Raw genomic sequence first — 17,263 nt, 5'->3', positions numbered from 1 at the left:
TGAAAATGAGGGAAAGTATGCAAGGGCCATGAGCTGGGCTAGGCAGAAGGCCTGAATCACCCCTCCATTACATAGAGAAAAGAGTATGGTAAAGGAGTAATTTGCATAACACAATGCAAGGTAGGACCTAATGTTTTGGAGTTGGTGCTTCAGCTCTGATGTGTAATATTTTATGCCTTGGGAAGTCACAGCCTCTTATCTTGAGGCTTCAGCCAAGCCCAGGGCATGAAGCCTGGCTCTCCCTCCTGCCAAGCATATGCATGCTTGTTGGGAGCTACAGGGTGGGGCAACACTGACCTGCCCATCACCTTGTGTGAAGACTGCATGTCAGCACCTTGGCTAGACCAATTTGCATTGCTTAAAGCTGATTGAGGGGATAAAGAAATGTCCTACCTAGTTCTGTGCATATCAATACATGGGCCAGGTTTAGCCAAACTGGAAACCACTGCTCTTCTTTCAAGGATAGCTTTCTAGGTGTCCTCTACAGTCTGCTTTTCTAAAAACCATTTCCTTTTTCAGATTATTATTTATCTATCTATTTATTTATTTATTTATTTATTATTTTATTTATTTATTTTTTTTTTTGTGGTGCCAGGGATTGAACTCAGGACCCTGATCTTGCTAGGGAAGTGCTTATTCCACTGAACCATCTCCCCGGACCCCAGATTATTATTTCATATGTCATTTGTATGTATACCTTTTGTTAGGGTTTTTTGCACAGTAGAGAGACAAAAAGAAAGGAGCGACCTTTATTGAGGACACGGAGAGGACTGCAAGAAAGTGGCAGGGAGGGATCCTCTGAACTGAGACACAGGGAGCTGGAGTTAAGTAGATTTTTGCCAGAGGAGGAGTTTGAGGGTTGGGCTCAGTGACACACAAAGAGCTGATTGGAGCTTCCCTTGAGCTCAAGGGAAGGATAAGAGGAAGTTGTAGGTAAGGCTGGGGAGTAGCGGGGAGGAGAAAGTGACCATTAGGAAGATCAGATGTTGCCTTTGGGGACTCCGCCATGCTGCATCAGTGCCATAATGACTTGGCAGTTTATGCTCAGGCCAGAACCTATCACTTTTCATATATATACTATACATTTGTATGTGCACATGTTAAATATCATATAGACATAGATTTACTCTAATATAGACTTGCATATATATTTAATTTTAATGTGGGTTTAAAATATGCAGGCACTAACATGAGGTATGATTGAAAAATATGATGAATTTTTAATTTAAAATGTTTTATTATAATAAAAGACACATTTACCTTTAATCCCTTTCAACGTCCCCATCTTTCTTGTCGGTTTTGGAAGCAGCTGGAAGCTCTCTTGTGAGTGTCGCTAGTTGCAGTGTAGTGACGCAGAGATGTTCTTAATTAATTCAAAACATTTGCCTTTCCTAATCCTTGTGACTTTTGGGAAGAGCCAGAAGCCACAAGGTGCCAGAACTGGAGAATAAGGTGAATGAGAACGCAGTGTAATATTGTCACGAGCTGCTGCTTTTCTGTTAGATGGCAATTGGCAACAGGATTCAGCATATTTTTTTTGTCAAAACACAGTACTATTTTTATTGCTGAATAACTACATTGATCATGCACATCATTTTACTGACACAGAAGCAGCTGAGATGTGACACATGTTCCACACAGCTCATTATGAGCTTTTACGAGTAAATTTGAACTTAATAATTCAGACTATCAGCTGGGGAGATAGCTCAGTAGAATAAGCACTTGCCTGGCAAGCACAAGGTCCTGGGTTCAATCCCAGGTACCATTAAAAAATAATAGTAATAATAATAATAATAATAATTATAATAGCAATTCAGACTATTTACCTCTAAGATCTAGTAGTTATGGACTCCATGAGGACAATGAAACCTGCATTTTATTTTATTTGGTTTATCTATTTATTTATTTATTTTTGGTACCAGGGATCAAACCTAGGACCTTGTGCTTGCCAGGCAGGAGCTTAAGCCACTGAGCTGTCTCCCTGGCAAAACCTGCATTGTATGTATATTTAAATAGAATAGTTTTGTGCAATGGATTTAGTGAAGTAATACTTAGCCTACAAGTATTTTTTTTAAATAAAATATCAGAACAGATCCTATGTTTGCCTAGAAACATGCAAATTGAATGACACTGCTGACAGCCTATTAACATTCATGTTGCCTTTGGAGTTCCAGCTTGCCAGTCTCTTTCTCAAACTGGGCCTCAAAACAACATTTGTGAAGATCATTCATCCCTCCAACAGGCAGACAAGGGCTGTCATTTGGATGCAGGTTATCAAATTATCACTTGGTTGCCAAGGTGAGTAGAACCACTATTCATTCCATTTACATATTTCAAAATTGAGAAAATCATTTTTGCAAGCGTAAATTAGAATACGCTGTGGGTATGAAAAAATAGCTATCTAAATAGCCTAACTGGATAGTGTTTTTAGAGGATTAAAGACTAACCCTTAGTTCAGTGCTGGAAATGCTGGGGTATTCAGAAGGCTGCAGTGGAAAATCATAAGGGCCAGAGAAAAGAAAGGGCTTTTTAGTCTCTTCTAAAACTAGAGAGAGTCTATTTTAAATGCTCTTGGGGGTTATGTTTTGTTTCATTTTGGGACAGAGTCTTGCTTTGTCGTTGAGACTGGCCTCAAACTCAAGGTTCTCCTGCCTGACTCTCCTGAGTGCTGGGATTACAGCCATGCTCCACACTTCCAGCTAGCATTCAAAAAATGTGGATACATAGTACATTTATGGAACAGCTATATGTTTTGCATTTAGAATAGCATAAAGTTTAACTTTTTCTCAAGCTCACCTATCATTTTGTTTTTGCCTAAGATCTTTGGTTCTAATTCAGCTCCTTCTTATATCTCTTGTAACATCTTTCCTCTACCATGAATGACCCCTAACTCTCTCATGAAGAATTATGAAATATATTTTCCCAATTCGTATCTTTCACTATAAGCCCCAAATGACAACACATTTTTAATCTAAGATAAAAATATTTTCAAATAACATACATACAAGAAGAGTCTATTCACCTAATAGTACTTTTATGACCTCTTTTTCAGGAGAGAATTTCCTTCTTCAGTTTATAAGCTGATGACTTTGAGGTGCATATCTCTACGCCCCCTCATAGGCGAGTCATTCAATTCCTCTGATGCAGGCAGCCCCATCTCCTGGTGGCTTACGGCTTATCTCTCAGGTGTTGTCCAAGCTGACTGGGCTGTTGTGCTCAAGAAAATGCCTCTTCACTGGCAGTTTCCTTGCTAGGATTGGTCAAGGTAGAACACAAAACCTGAACTTCTTGATTTAATTCCAGACATCAGAGTAAATCACAAGATTATTCTTCTGGGCCCTTCTCAAATCAGAGAACCCCCTCCTCCATAACCTTAGCTCAAATCCCAAACATTGCATATGTCTACGTCAACTTTGTTTTCTGTAAAATTAAAAATTTTGCAAACATCTAAAAATCCCAATTTAAGTCCCTCTCAGGAGGCCAAAATCTAACTAGACCATATTTTTCATGTCATGTAGTATCATAGAGTGATCTAGAATGCTCTTGTGGGACTGTTATGCACTCACCCTACAGCTTTGGTTTGGCCAGTGAACAACATGACTCCTACATACTCTAAAGTACAGTTTCTCTAAAGGACATTTAATTTCTCAGTTTCCTTGAGAAGAGTAAGGCCTTAGGACTCCAAACAACTTAAAATTACTTCCAATGAGTATTAAATGTTAGGAACTCTTTCTATTTAAGTCTCAAGTATTTACGCTGAACTTCAAGGAGTCATTGTGTTGCAGCGTGTCCCTAAGGTCTAAGATGTACTGGCCTCTGGCAGGAGAAAACAGCCAGCAACTATGTAGTTAGGCAGTTAGGCAGCTGTGGAGGAGGCAGCTGAGGGAGTTAAAGAGGTTTGGACTGAGCTGTGTTCGGGAAATGCAGGGAAGACCTGCAACTGCATGTAAGGAAAGGAAATATAAGAAAGATTGATGTCCTCAGAGCCAATTTGCAAAAGCAGTGGACTGAGGAAGATCTTGAAATCTGGAGTGGCAGGAGGGGAGGGTCAGTTCCATAGATAAAATCACAATTGACAGTTTGGTGACTTGTATCAATAGGGCAAACTCTGAGATAGAACTGAGATCAGAGCCAGCTAAATGGCTCAGTGAATTAAAGTGCCTGCTTAGGCAGCTGCAGCAGATTGATCCCCATCATGCTGTGCCAGCCCCACCCCCGCCTCCAGGGGTGTGCTGAGATGGCCAGTGATTGAGACTGGGCCTAGTGGCGCATGCCTGTAATCCCAGCGCATGCGCTGGGATTGGGAGGTTGAACACAGGCAGAGCACTGAGTCCGATCTACATAGTGAGACCCTGTAGACCCCGTAGAGCCTGTACAAAAAACAAAAACAAAACAAAACAAAAAAAAAACAGAACTGAGATCAGCAGTATGCAGCTGGGCCATGTCCTCAGCACAGTCTGCAGCTCAGATGGACATGGGGACTTCCTGCTTATCCTTTGAAAAGCGTGACAGATGCAACCAGGAAGAGAGACTTCAGGGAATATGCTGGATGCCTTTAGCAAGTGGCTTAGACCCACAAAAACCAATAAACTAGAAGTATAAATGAATTGACCTATACACATGGAGCTTGGGGGGTTCCTATGGCTCCTATTACTTGCAAGACCAATACAGCTTTAATTACTCTGCCCACCATGACAAGTTGTACTTATTTTCATTATTTGGCCTTCTTCTTATTATTTGTCCTCTCAAACAGGCAAGGTTATAATCATTTATGTATTCATCCCTCAGACATTTACCCATACTACTCAGAATAAAACTAAGTTTATGCTTCATGAAGAGATTACAGTAAGTCATGGCAGGAAAGGAACACTTTGGGACACTGTGTGGGTTGGATAGTCAGGGGCCATAGTTATATTGCTAAGGGAGACAGTGTATAATGATGCTCCGCTTGACTCTAGAGCTAAATCATATTCACCATCAACCTCGGCAGCAGGTATGAGCCTTCCTGGTCACTCACTAGCTTGTTCCTCTGATATATCAAAAGCCATCCAGGGTGTGGAGACCAAGAAGGCCGAGCTTTAGCCTTCACCGACCAGTGAAATAGAATGTTGCTGATTATTTCCTAGTAAAAGGTGTCAAATGAAAGATGTCTCCCAAGTAAGAGCACATTTTCATAAGACAATAAATATTTTAATATAAAAACAATAGAGAGAATTCGTCTCAGAAGAAAGCAATCAGGGAGAAGCTGAGAGAGTTTTATTTATAAACAAGTTTGTCTTTGTATTTACATTCTCATTTAGCCTTGGACTGATAAAAATTTGGTTGGGAATTAATATTTTGTGGACAGCTTAATGTGGCTTCAGATAAAGTCCCAGAATAATGTTTCCCCAGAGTATCTGTTAACATTATGTGTTACATTTCCAATACATAATATGTGACGAGGATTCCCAGGAAAACAAACGAAAGCAAGGACCTTAGAAAAAATAATGCAAATTGAAGATCATGTATTTCACAACGGAGCTACAGGTAGCTAGTGCTCAAAATGCTGACTCTTTATTTCCTCTTCAATTTAGGGGAGGCTCATGTTTTGCCCGCCTTTGTTAAAATGGGTAGTCTCTGGCTTTTAGTTGTAGATAGTATTTGCAACAAGTTTTAACACTTTACACCAGAAGGGCATAATTAACAAATAAATGTGCATTATAAAGAAGCATGAAAGGTCATCATAACAAGTCTTAGAGCTTCATTCTGTGTTTGGGCAAGCTAACAATACATGTGCGTGTGTCCTGTCTTCCAAGTAAAGCCACTAAGTCTGCAGTGGTGAGTGTTTCTCTCTTGCAGTAATGGCTTCCTTAGAGAAATGCACATATCCCTGCCCCCTGGTGTGTCTTTCACTTTTGCTCAGCTTACTCACAATTAGGTACAGGGATAAAAGCTGTTTTAGACTGAATCGCATTTTCCTCTCCATCCCTTTACTGTGACTCTATTATGAGAAGATAAAACACTTCTTCCACTTTAACATAGTCCAAAAAAAGCACCTACAAGCAGGTGCAGGGGCTTGGAGTGCAATCCCTAGGCCTGCCATGCTGGCCCCGTCCCCAGGGCACGCTGCGATGGCAATGAGACTGGGCGTGGCGGCGCACACCTGTAATCCCAGCTCTTGGGAGGCTGCAAACAGGTGGATCACTACGAGTCCGATCTGGTAGTGAGACCCTAAACACCCAGTAGACCCTTCCCTAAAAATATATATATATAAAAAAAAAGAAGGCCAAAATCTGGTGAGCTGGAACGCCCATGAAGGTCTTATCCGTATGATGGATGATTCATGTCTGACAGTCTACTTTCCACATAACTACATACAGGGTGATGGTTATGGTCCACTTGTGCTTTCCTGCCTGGAAGGTAAAAGAAGACCCAGAAAACAGCCTCAACAATGTTTTGGATTAAGAGAGAATGAAACGAAAGTGAGTAATCTTTTAATATTCTTAGGAGAAAACAAATGCTGGAATGTCAATGCAGATCTACGTACAAAACGACACATACAAAACAACACCTAATATTTGTTCATTTGTTTCTAAGAAAACCCACAGTCATGCTGTTTATGTTAAATATCAGATCTATGTTGACAAAATGTATGACGTATAGCCTTGGAAATAGTTATTCATCCAAGAAAGAAAGGTGCTGAGTCTCAGAAAGTTGGGAATTCTAGTCTGTGGAATGCATTCTACCCCTGATGCCTCAATCGCACTGTATTTGATGAGGTCCTGTCACCTCCAAGCACTGGCCTGATGTTTCTTCCATTGCTAATACACAGTTAAATGAAAAGCTCAGAGGAAGCAGCAGTACTGAAGGGCTCTGAAAGGTGTAGAGCTGTAGAAGATTGCAATGTCCCACAGCGACTCTAGACCTCTGGGTACTGGACAGGGCACTGCCTGAGCCAGCTGGACAAGAAAGGGGCTGAGCCACAGAAGGTGTAGGAGACAAATCTCCACAGGGATCCTGGGATACCAGGCCTCCAGTCACATAGCCCCAGAGGCCCTGGGTGCCAGGACCCCTGAGGGAGAAGACTAGTGGGGACAGGTTCAGTGTACCAAATGGCTAATAGTTAACCAACCAGGCCATTTTAGGATGTTTTTTTGGTTTCAGGGCTCTTATTTCCTGTCCATAAGCCTGAGATTTTGAAATAATAAAACATCTAAATGAAGAAGAGAAAAAATTTGTAATGTCATAGTATCATGTAGCTCAGCATCGCAGTGCTTGCCTGGCAAATGCAAGGTCGTGAGTTCAACTCCCAGTACCCCACCCCAAAAAAAGATGATTAAGAAAAAGCAGTGATGAATTGCAAAGCCTTGTCATTGTTCTTGGAGCGAAGCAAGCTGAGTGTTGGTTGACTAAGACGCACCCCAAATCTGATACCAGTTTGTTGCCTTATATTGCTTTAAATGAAGCCGTTATGAAGTGATTAGTGAGGCTTGGATTTTTCTTTTTTTTAATGTTTTATTCACTTTCAGAATAAAATCAGTGCTCAATTTCATCTTGCTTTATATGCTCGAAGGCTCCACTACACTTTGAATACATCTAAATCATCCTTCCTGAAATATATCTCTGGTATGTACAGCACAAGTAAGTGGGATTCATGAACTTAACTTACAGGTAAATGAATATCATCTCAAATTTCTCGTTATAGCCTCTTTTTGAAATATGAGAAAATTGTCTGGAAGAATTTGATACGGTGCAGTTGTGTTGAACTTGCACAGTTTGCACAGTTCTTAGTTCTTCCAATTTGACGCCACAGTAACTACCAGCTTAATAGCTTACAAAAATAACTTCTGATACAGGCATGCTATGAGAACCTCTGGAATATCAAAGTTACACAGGCAGTTTGTAAAATAACAATATTGAAAGTCCACCCTGGATAAATTAAGTAATAATCTTGTATGAAGAGATGTCCAGGATATTAGTACTTTTAGAAAAGTTCACAGGTCCTACAAATGTCAAGATGGGAACACCTGTTTAAGAATCGAAAAGGTTTTTCAATAAAGCAATTGTGGCTTGTATCTAGTTATGCCCCCAAAGCCTCATGTACTCATAGGTGGGGCTTTCAGATCTTGCTGAATGTAGGCTGTGTGATACTGGGACTGAGTGTGGTACTAAAATTGTCCACTGATTGGAATTAGCACAATTCTAGGTGTGGTTGAGTAAATTTACTGAAGACAGAAACCCACCCTACATGTGGGTGGCACCACATTGAGGATACATTATTAGAAAATATCAGAAATATTGTCTTGAGACATTTCTCCATGCATATATAAATTAACTCTCTTAGTTCAAGTCTAAGCAGAAATAAGTGGTGGATCTTTGTAATAAAGCTTATGTCATGGGAGAATAATTCTGATTGCAAGAGCTTTCTCTTCACTAGCAACTCTAAGGAGCTACAGCAAAGACATTTGATAATTGAAGGGTATGGTCACCTAGCCATCCTAGTCCAGTTTTTATCAGAAGCTCAGTTATGAAAGTAAGATTCACAAACCCGGCTGACCAGAGAGTGACATCATCCTTTAGAGATCAGAGTTCCAGGGTCCATCCCCCCATCTTCTCTCCCTTCCTCTTAGTAAAACACTATTATAAAATTTGATTTCAGTGTTGTCCCACCCAAAGACCTTATAAGAAAAGCTCTATGCAGGTCATTATTTTATTTACTTTAAGATAATACTAAAGTTGTGCTTTTGTGTGTAGCTGTTCTCTACAGAAATTGTCTCTTACATAAAAGTAGTTTTTTGTAAATAATTGATCATTTAAGTCAAAGTCATCATGAGCTGTGTGATCATTGTGTCTTTTCCCATTTCTTGTGTGATACAACATTGAGAATCAAATATATGACTCATCTCAGGACTTCACAACATTACAATGGTCACTTGATGCAAAAACATTTTGCTCTAGGTTTTCTTTTAGTTATCTGTCCTTATTTTTTCATCTCAAGTTCCTCTAAGTTTTTGTTGTTGTTGTTGTTGTTGTTGTTGTTTTGTTTTAATTTTATGTAGTAACTCAGATTCATAGTGATCCTCCTGTTTTCAGGCTCCCCAGGGCCAGAATAACAGATGTGTGCCACCATGCTCAGATTGGGTGGCTGATTCAGTGAGCCAGGGAGCCAGGAAGCCAGGCTGCATGTGGGGCTGAGGATTGAACCCTGTCCCTGTGCTTGCCTAAGCAGTCACTTAGTCCTCTGAGCTATCTCGCTGTCCCTTAAGTTCCTCTAAAATTTGACCTTATATCTCCATGCCAATCAACACTGAATCTTTACAAGTTGACATTAAGTGCTTTTTGGAACAAGTCAAGGGAATGAACATACTAAAGAAAATACTTTTAATTTTTACCAACCATATGATTAAGGCATGTATTTGACACCCAAGCAAGCACTCTTAAGAGTAAGTTTGTGGAGAGACTATCTCATTGTTATTTATAAAGCTGTATTACTTTCAATGATAGGGAAAAATAATGAACAGATACAAACATGATGCCTTCCACTACTTTCCTAAAGATAGCTCAATTATCTTCTTTTTGAAAATACTGTCAGGATGAATGACTGTGTAATGGTGTCCCATAGTAACATTAAACATAGAAATAAATATCTAGAAACAAACCATTCAGAAAGCACATCGCCCATCCCAAGGAGTTCTGCTTTCAGCATTATGACCTTTGGACCACCACTTCTCTATTATTGTAATACAGTAGAGAAAATGTGTGTGTGTGTGTGTGTGTGCTTGTTTTAAATACTTTGATATCTTATTAATATAGTGTTGCTTGAATGTAAATAATTCTTTGCATCATTTAGTTGCATAATGAAATTTGAAATGATGTAAAAGCATACAAAATTCTATGATTTCAAACTATCTTCCATTTTTCCATGCTTCTATGGTACAGCAACATGAAAGATGGTTAAGTTTCTTAAATTACTCCATTTAAGTTATATAAATAAAAACAGCAAGAAGAGAGCTAGTTCCACCATATTCCAAGTTTTAAAAAAATTAATAAAGCACAAAACTAGCATCCCATAGTGCTATTGAACTACATTCCTCTATTATTTTTCAGCTTCAATAATATTTTCAATATTTAGGAAATAAAATAGTGTTCTTTAATGAATGATGAGGACTGGTGGAAATCGTTGAACTTGAACTACATGTCTATTTTAAATATTTCCCATTAGGAAGACAGCAAAGCCAGAGATACAGACCAAAACAAGTCTGGAGACTTTCATTACCAAGAGTTTTGAGGCAGCTAGCCTTCAGAGAAGTGTATTTCATTTAATCATGCAACATTAGTGCATGAAGCACTTGCAAGTGATTACACCAAAAGTAGATGGAAACTATTTGCTCTCTTCATGCTAAACGTCCTTGTGATCTCATTTCCTTCACTCATTTGCCAAGCAGAAATTCTATACTACATGAAATTAACTTAGGGTTTTCCTACCAGTGAAAAATTAAAACTTAAATACGATTTTTGTGGATATTTAGTTCCAAAGAACTGTGTTCCAAACGTTGAAATAGAATTTACCTGTCCTATGAGGGTGGGCTGTCTTTAGCTCCTGAAGGCACAGAGAGAAGAATCCCGGTACTGCACTCCAGCTCTCAGTGTGTATTCGCCACACTTCGTGCACTGAGTACTGTGCTGCAGACTGCACCACAATCTGAAATGCAAATTAAATGCCAGTGACTCCTCACTAGTTCTATTTTGCATTGGCCCTGTTATAAGATCAGAGACTGGAGAGACACCTCAACAGTCTAAGTGACTGTCTGGCAGGAGCAAGGACCCAGGTTTGAACCATAGTACCACATGAACACCATGCCAGCCTGAAACTGGGTGTGGTTGCACATGACTGAAATCCCAGTGCTGGGGAGGCTGAGAGAAGAGGACCATTGTGAGTCTGAACCACATAGCAAGACCCTTGCCAAATAAATAAATAAAAGATTTTTTTTAAATACAATTTAAAAAAGAGAAGAAGGTAATCCAAACTACCACCACAGGAAAAGCTTCAACTTAAAAAAAAATCTGAAGAAACATTTTATTTACTGACTTAACAATGCATGTTCCATTTCTAGAAGCTAATGTAGTTACCCCATACAAATGGACTTCTTAAAAAGAAGGAAATTTAAAAGGATCTTTGCTACCTAGGAAAGATGTTTCTCGGGGCTCTCTAACATGTGGGGGAAAAAAACTCCTATAGGAAAAATGCCATATTTGAGGAAAAGTTTAATATTTCCAAAACCTTATCCTAATCTTGTTTCCTATCCCTCCACAATTCTTAATAGACAAAAACTAAGAGATAGATATGCCACTGATACCCACTTTCTTTGTTTACTGTCAGACATGCCAAGAAAAAGTGAATGACCTCATTGTTCATTCTTCCTAATGCACAGATGCTTTCATGGTCCCTTCCTTACCAAAACATCTAGCAAAGACCTCGATACACCACTCCCTTCTTGCTGAATACTTGTTTGATTAGAAACTTTTATTCCTGCTCAAATTATTCTAATCCATATATCAAATTATTCTAATCCATAGAGTATATGGATTAGAATAACCCATCTTCTCCTATATCCTCCTACATTCAGATATTACTTAGGTAAACATTTATAATGCTAAAGTCCAATATTTCAAATACTAAATCATGACTTGTACAAGTATAAAATGAACAAGTGACAAAGATTTTATTTAATTCAGTCATTAATGAGGAAGGGCCAGGCAAATAGCTCAGCAGATTAAAGTGCCTGGAGGCAGGTGCAGGTGCTGGGGGTTCAATTCCCAGGCCTGCTGAGCCAAACAAGCCCCCAGGGTGAGCTGAGATGGCAACTGAGGCAGGGTGTGATGGCACATGCCTGTAATCTCAACTCTTGAGAGGCTGTAAGCAGGTGGATCACTACAAGTCTGATCTAGTACTGAGACCCTGAACACCCTGTAGGCCCTACTCTAAAATATAAATAAATAAATAAATAAATATATTTAAGGAGAGTTGGAAGAATACGTATATACATATGTCCATGATTAGTAATGTTGACATGTATCTACTAATCAATGTAAACATATGTGTGCTCCTATGGGATAAAGAAATGCAAAGCTTGAAGTCATCTTTCCTACAAAATATGAACCACACTGGACAAAAATAATTGCCATTATAGTCATTCCTTACATCCTAATGCTTTCCCCCTACAGAGTAGTAAGTGAACAGAAAGACAGTCAGAGGTTCACATCCTTATAAAATATCTTAATTCCCCCAAAAGTCTACTAGCTATTACATGGCAGCCCACTGAAAGGACAATATGAATCTCTTCTGCCCATTTCCAAATATAACAACTTTCCTTAGCAATACTTTAGGAAATGAAATATAAAACATTATAACTGGTAGGGATCCTTCAATTTTTATTTTTACAAACATTTTTTAAATCAAGCTTCAGAGATGCAGCCCAAACACAGACCTGATGAGTGTGTGGGAGAGCTGCCTGTCCCAGTAAATACCTGATGAGTGTGTGGGAGAGCTTCTGTGCTCCCATGTGCACTGAATCCCCCCAGACCCAGACCAAGCCTTGCTTCTGAGTGAGACCTTCAGCCATGTTCTCAGGACCCTTCCAAACTCCACCAGAACTACCCCAGGCCCAGTGTGTGAGTGAGAATTTCCACCATGCTCTCTCGGACCCCTCCAGACACAGCCCAAGCACAGGCCCGATCTGTGTGTGAGAGAGCTTCCATACTTCCCTTTGCCTGCTGGACCCCTGCAGACCCAGCCCAGGCCCACTTGTGAGGGAGTCCTTCTGTCCTGTTCTCTGGACCCCTCCATACCCAGCCCAGGGCTAGTATACAGGCCTGGTGTAAAACTCTGCAGCTGAAGTCCATGCAGAGAGGCTGGGAACCAGAACCACCCAGCTAATCCAGGAATAGAACATCTTGCCAGAGGGGCACAATAGGTTCACTTCCAAGGGCTGCCGCAAGAAGAAGCTGACCACAGAAGCCAGGCACAACTGGATGAATTCAAACCTCCTACATCTGCACCTGGTAAACTGAGACACTTTGCTAGACCCAGACCTATAAGAGCATCATTCCTCTTTCTCTCTTGACTAGGAGAGTGGGCAAAAGGTAACTGGGTGAATTAGTTTGCCTGGAGACCATCAAGTACATCAAGGGGAGGCTATCTGACAAAACTTAGCAGAACTAACTTAAATACAAATTCCCAATATATTATCTGCTTAGCTATATAGACATAATGATTGCTCTTACTGTCTAAAATACAAAGCCATTAATTACAAAAGTTTGTCAACTGCTAAATATCACCCACTATTAGTGTTCCTTATTGTATCTCTGCAAATACAAAAGAATAACTGCCTTATTCATATAATCTCTTTTGGGGAAAAATTTCAGTAGGTACTAAGGGTATAACTGCACCAAAGCTCTACATCAAAGGTCAGAGGACAGTGCTATACAAAACAACAAAGAGAAGAAGCAAAATGCAATCTCAGGCCCCGAGCCCACCCAGAACAAACACAGAAGACATTAGCACAGAAGAAATTGGGAATCACACAGCTGAAACATCTGAATTAATAGCATCTGAAGTAAAGAAACAAGTGCAGAAAGGTATAGAGGAACTCAGATCAGAAATAACCTCTGAAACAGAAAAAGAAACCTTTGAATTAACAGCATCTAAAGTAAAGAATCAAATGTAGAAACATAGAGGAAATCAGATCAGAAATAATCTCTGAAGAAAAAAAAGAATAACTATAATGAAAGAATTAATAACTGCTTCCCAAGAAGAAACTGATAAAAAAATAGAGGAGAATAGAAAAATGATGGAATCCTTGAATGAGTAATACAGGAAAAAAATTAGATGAAGCAGAGTGAAAGAGATATAGAGGAACATAAAATCTCAATCACAAGCTTGCAAAATCATTTGAGTGAAAGAGAAGATAGAGTTTCAGATGTTGATAATGCCATCGCACCTAGTGAAGAGATAAGATCTCCTAAAAGCAACTAGGATGCAAGAAAAAATAATTCATCACCTTCAAGATGAGGCAAAGATGAACAACATGAAACTAATAGGTATCAATGAGAAAAAAATGAGTCAATATGAATGATATAAAAAGAATATCAGCATAAGTAATAGAAGAAAACTTCCCAAATATGGGGAAACAATCTAGCATTCCATTAACCGAAGGATACAGAACTCCAAATAACATCAACCAAATCAAAAATACACCAAAACATATAATACTCAAGATCCCAGAAAACCAGGACAAGAACAACATATGGAAAGCTACTAGAGAAAACAAACCTATCAGATTTAAAGGAAAACCCATGAGAATAATGGCAGATTTCTCTTCACAAACCATCAAGTCAAGAAGAGCATGGAGCAGAGTACTTCAAGTCCTCTATGAAAACAAATTCCAGGGGGCCTGCACCTAAACTCAGTTCTTTAAGTGGCTGCTTCAACAAAGCAGTCAGGCTCAGGTTGCTGTGGTTTGATCCCCACAACTCAAGTCAACCAAACCTGCCCTGAAGTCTTTCAGAGAAAAAGAAAATCCTTATTCCATCAGGGCCAGGGAGTTAGCTCAGTAGAATAAGCATTTGCCTGGCAAGCTCAAGGCCTGAGTTCAATCACTGGTTCTGCCAAAAGAAAAAAAAAACAAGAAGGAAAGAAAGAAAAGAAATTCCAGCCCAGACTACTATACGGTGCAAAGCTCTCTTTCAAGTTTGGTGGAGAAGTGAAATATTTAAATAAAAGAAAACAATAAAAGAATTTCATGATGGCAAAGCCAACAACACACAGACTACTAAATGATATTCTAGAGAGAGAACAAAATGAACAGAACTGCATGAATGAGAACAGAAAGAATCCAACAAATAGGGAAAACAAATAAATACAGGAGAAAAGGGAGTAAACAACAATATGTAAATAACATGTCAATCTTAAGTCAAAACATCTCAATTATAACCATCAATGTAAAAGTACTAAATTCACCAATTAAAAGAAATAGCCTGGCAGAGTGGATGAGGAAGCAAAATCCAACAATATGCCGTATATAAGAAACAAACTTAACTCATAAAAAATTCATAGGCTGAAAGTCAAAGGATGGAAAACAATAATACATGCCCCAGCACCTCAAAGAAAGCAGGTGTAGCAATACTGTGCTCAGAATGTCTTAACTTCAAACCAAGAATGATCAAACTAAATACAGAAAGCCACTATATATGGGTTAGGGGAAAAATTCAAGAGGAAGAGGTAACACTCATAAATATGTATGCACCAAACACAGGAGAACCTAACCATATATGACAAACCTTAATGCACAAGAAAAATCTAATATCCGATACCACAATCTTAACAGGATACCTTAACATGCCCTTATCCCAAAAAGATAGGTTGAGCAGACAAAAAAATAACAAAGTAGCAGAACTGAACCAAAGCTTGAAACAAATGGATTTAGTAGAGGTATGCAGAGTGCTCCACCCAAACAGCTGAATACACATTTTTTTTCAGCTGCACGTGGTTCACTTTCTAAAATAGACCACAGAGTAGTCCATAGATCATGCATAAGTATATGAAAAAAATCAGAAATTATCCCATGCATATGATCTGACCACAGTCTAATGAAAATGGAAATACATGACAAAAGAAACGAGAAAAAACCCATAGATACACAGAAATTGAACAACACCATACTCAGCCACCAATGGCTCACAGATGAAATTAAACAAGATATTGAGCAATATCTACAATTCAATGAAAATTCAAACACAACGTATTGGAATTTAAGGGATGCGATGAAAACAGTACTTAGAGGGGAAATTATAGCAGTTAACTCACACATTAAGAAAACAGACTCTCCTAGCAGGTGACGGCTGCAGCTTCTTTTGCAGCTATGGCCAAGATTAAGGCTCCGGATCTTCGCGGCAAGAAGAAGAGTTGTTCAAACAGCTAAACATCCTGAAGGTGGAGCTGTCACAGCTGCGCGTCGCTAAAGTGACAGGCTGGGCTGCGCCCTAGCTCTCCAAGATCCGAGTTGTTCACAAATTGATCGCCTGTGTTCTCACTGTCATCAACCAGACCCAGAAAGAAAACCTCAGGAAATATTCCAAGGGCAAGAAGTACAAGCCCCCGGACCTGCGGCCCGGGAAGACGCGAGCCAGGCGCCACGGGCTCAATAAGCATGAGGAGAAGCTAAAGACCAAGAAGCAGCAGTGGAAGGAGCGGCTGTACCCTCTGCACAAGTTCGCCGTCAAGGATTGAGCAGAGTCATAATAAAACTCAAACTCTGGAAAAAAAGAAAAGAAAGAAAGAGAACAGAATGTGAACAAATAAACAGCCTAATGCTGCACCTCAAATGTCTAGAAAAGGAAGGGCAAACCAAACCCAGAGCCCAAAAACAGAAAGAAATCGTAAAGACTAGAGCAGAAATTAATTCAATTGAGACAAAAAAAAAAAAATCAAAGAATTAATGGAAAAAAAGCTGAATCTTTGAAAGACTGCATAAAATTGATAAGCCCCTAGCTACCCTCATCAAAAGGAGGAAAGGAAAAATTCAAGTACAAGCAATGAGGAATGAAAAGAGTAATTACCACAGACCCAGTGCAAATTCAAAAGATCTTCAATAGCTACTTTGAGAATCTTTACTCTCACACAATAGAAGACACAGAGAAAGGGACAGAGATTCTTACACAGGTACAAATTATCAAAACTATGTCAAGAAAATATATCATCTCTCAATAACCCAATAAAAAGCAAAGAATTATGAAATGTAATTAAAAAAAAAAAAAACCTACTGACAAGGAAAAGTCCAGATCCTGGTGGATTCACAGCTGAATTCTACAAGAAATTTACAGAAGTTATAATCCCTATAATCCTCAAAATCTTCACTGAAATTGAAAACTAAGCAATCCTCCCAAAGTTGATCCTGAAGAAAAGTATTATAATGATACTAAAACCAGGGAAAGACACTACTAAAAAAAGGGAACTACAGGCCAATCTGGCTCATGAACATAAATCCAAAAATCCTCCACAAATCCTAGCAAATAGAATACAGAAAATCATCAGAAAGATTATACACCATGAAAGGTAGGATCCATCACAAGGATGCAAGGATGGTTCAACACACAGAAATCTATACATGTAGAACACTATGTCAATGGAGCCAAATCTGTAAACAACATGATCATCTCAATTGATGCATAAAAGGTTTTAGACAGAGACCCAGACCTAGCCCAGGTCCGGTCAGTGTGCGGAGAG

At 39.2% G+C, this 17,263-nt stretch overlaps 1 pseudogene; it reads left to right on the top strand.

Moving 5' to 3' along the window:
- Positions 1 to 15,891: 15,891 nt before the first annotated feature.
- LOC105743818 lies at positions 15,892 to 16,267 on the top strand (annotated as a pseudogene).
- The last annotated feature ends 996 nt before the right edge of the window (positions 16,268 to 17,263 follow it).

Source organism: Octodon degus, unplaced genomic scaffold (assembly GCF_000260255.1).
Source record: "Octodon degus isolate 3935 unplaced genomic scaffold, OctDeg1.0 scaffold00170, whole genome shotgun sequence".
Lineage (NCBI taxonomy): Eukaryota > Metazoa > Chordata > Mammalia > Rodentia > Octodontidae > Octodon > Octodon degus.
The sequence above is the reverse complement of the archived record's forward strand: the minus strand, read 5'-3'. Positions and strand labels throughout refer to the sequence as shown.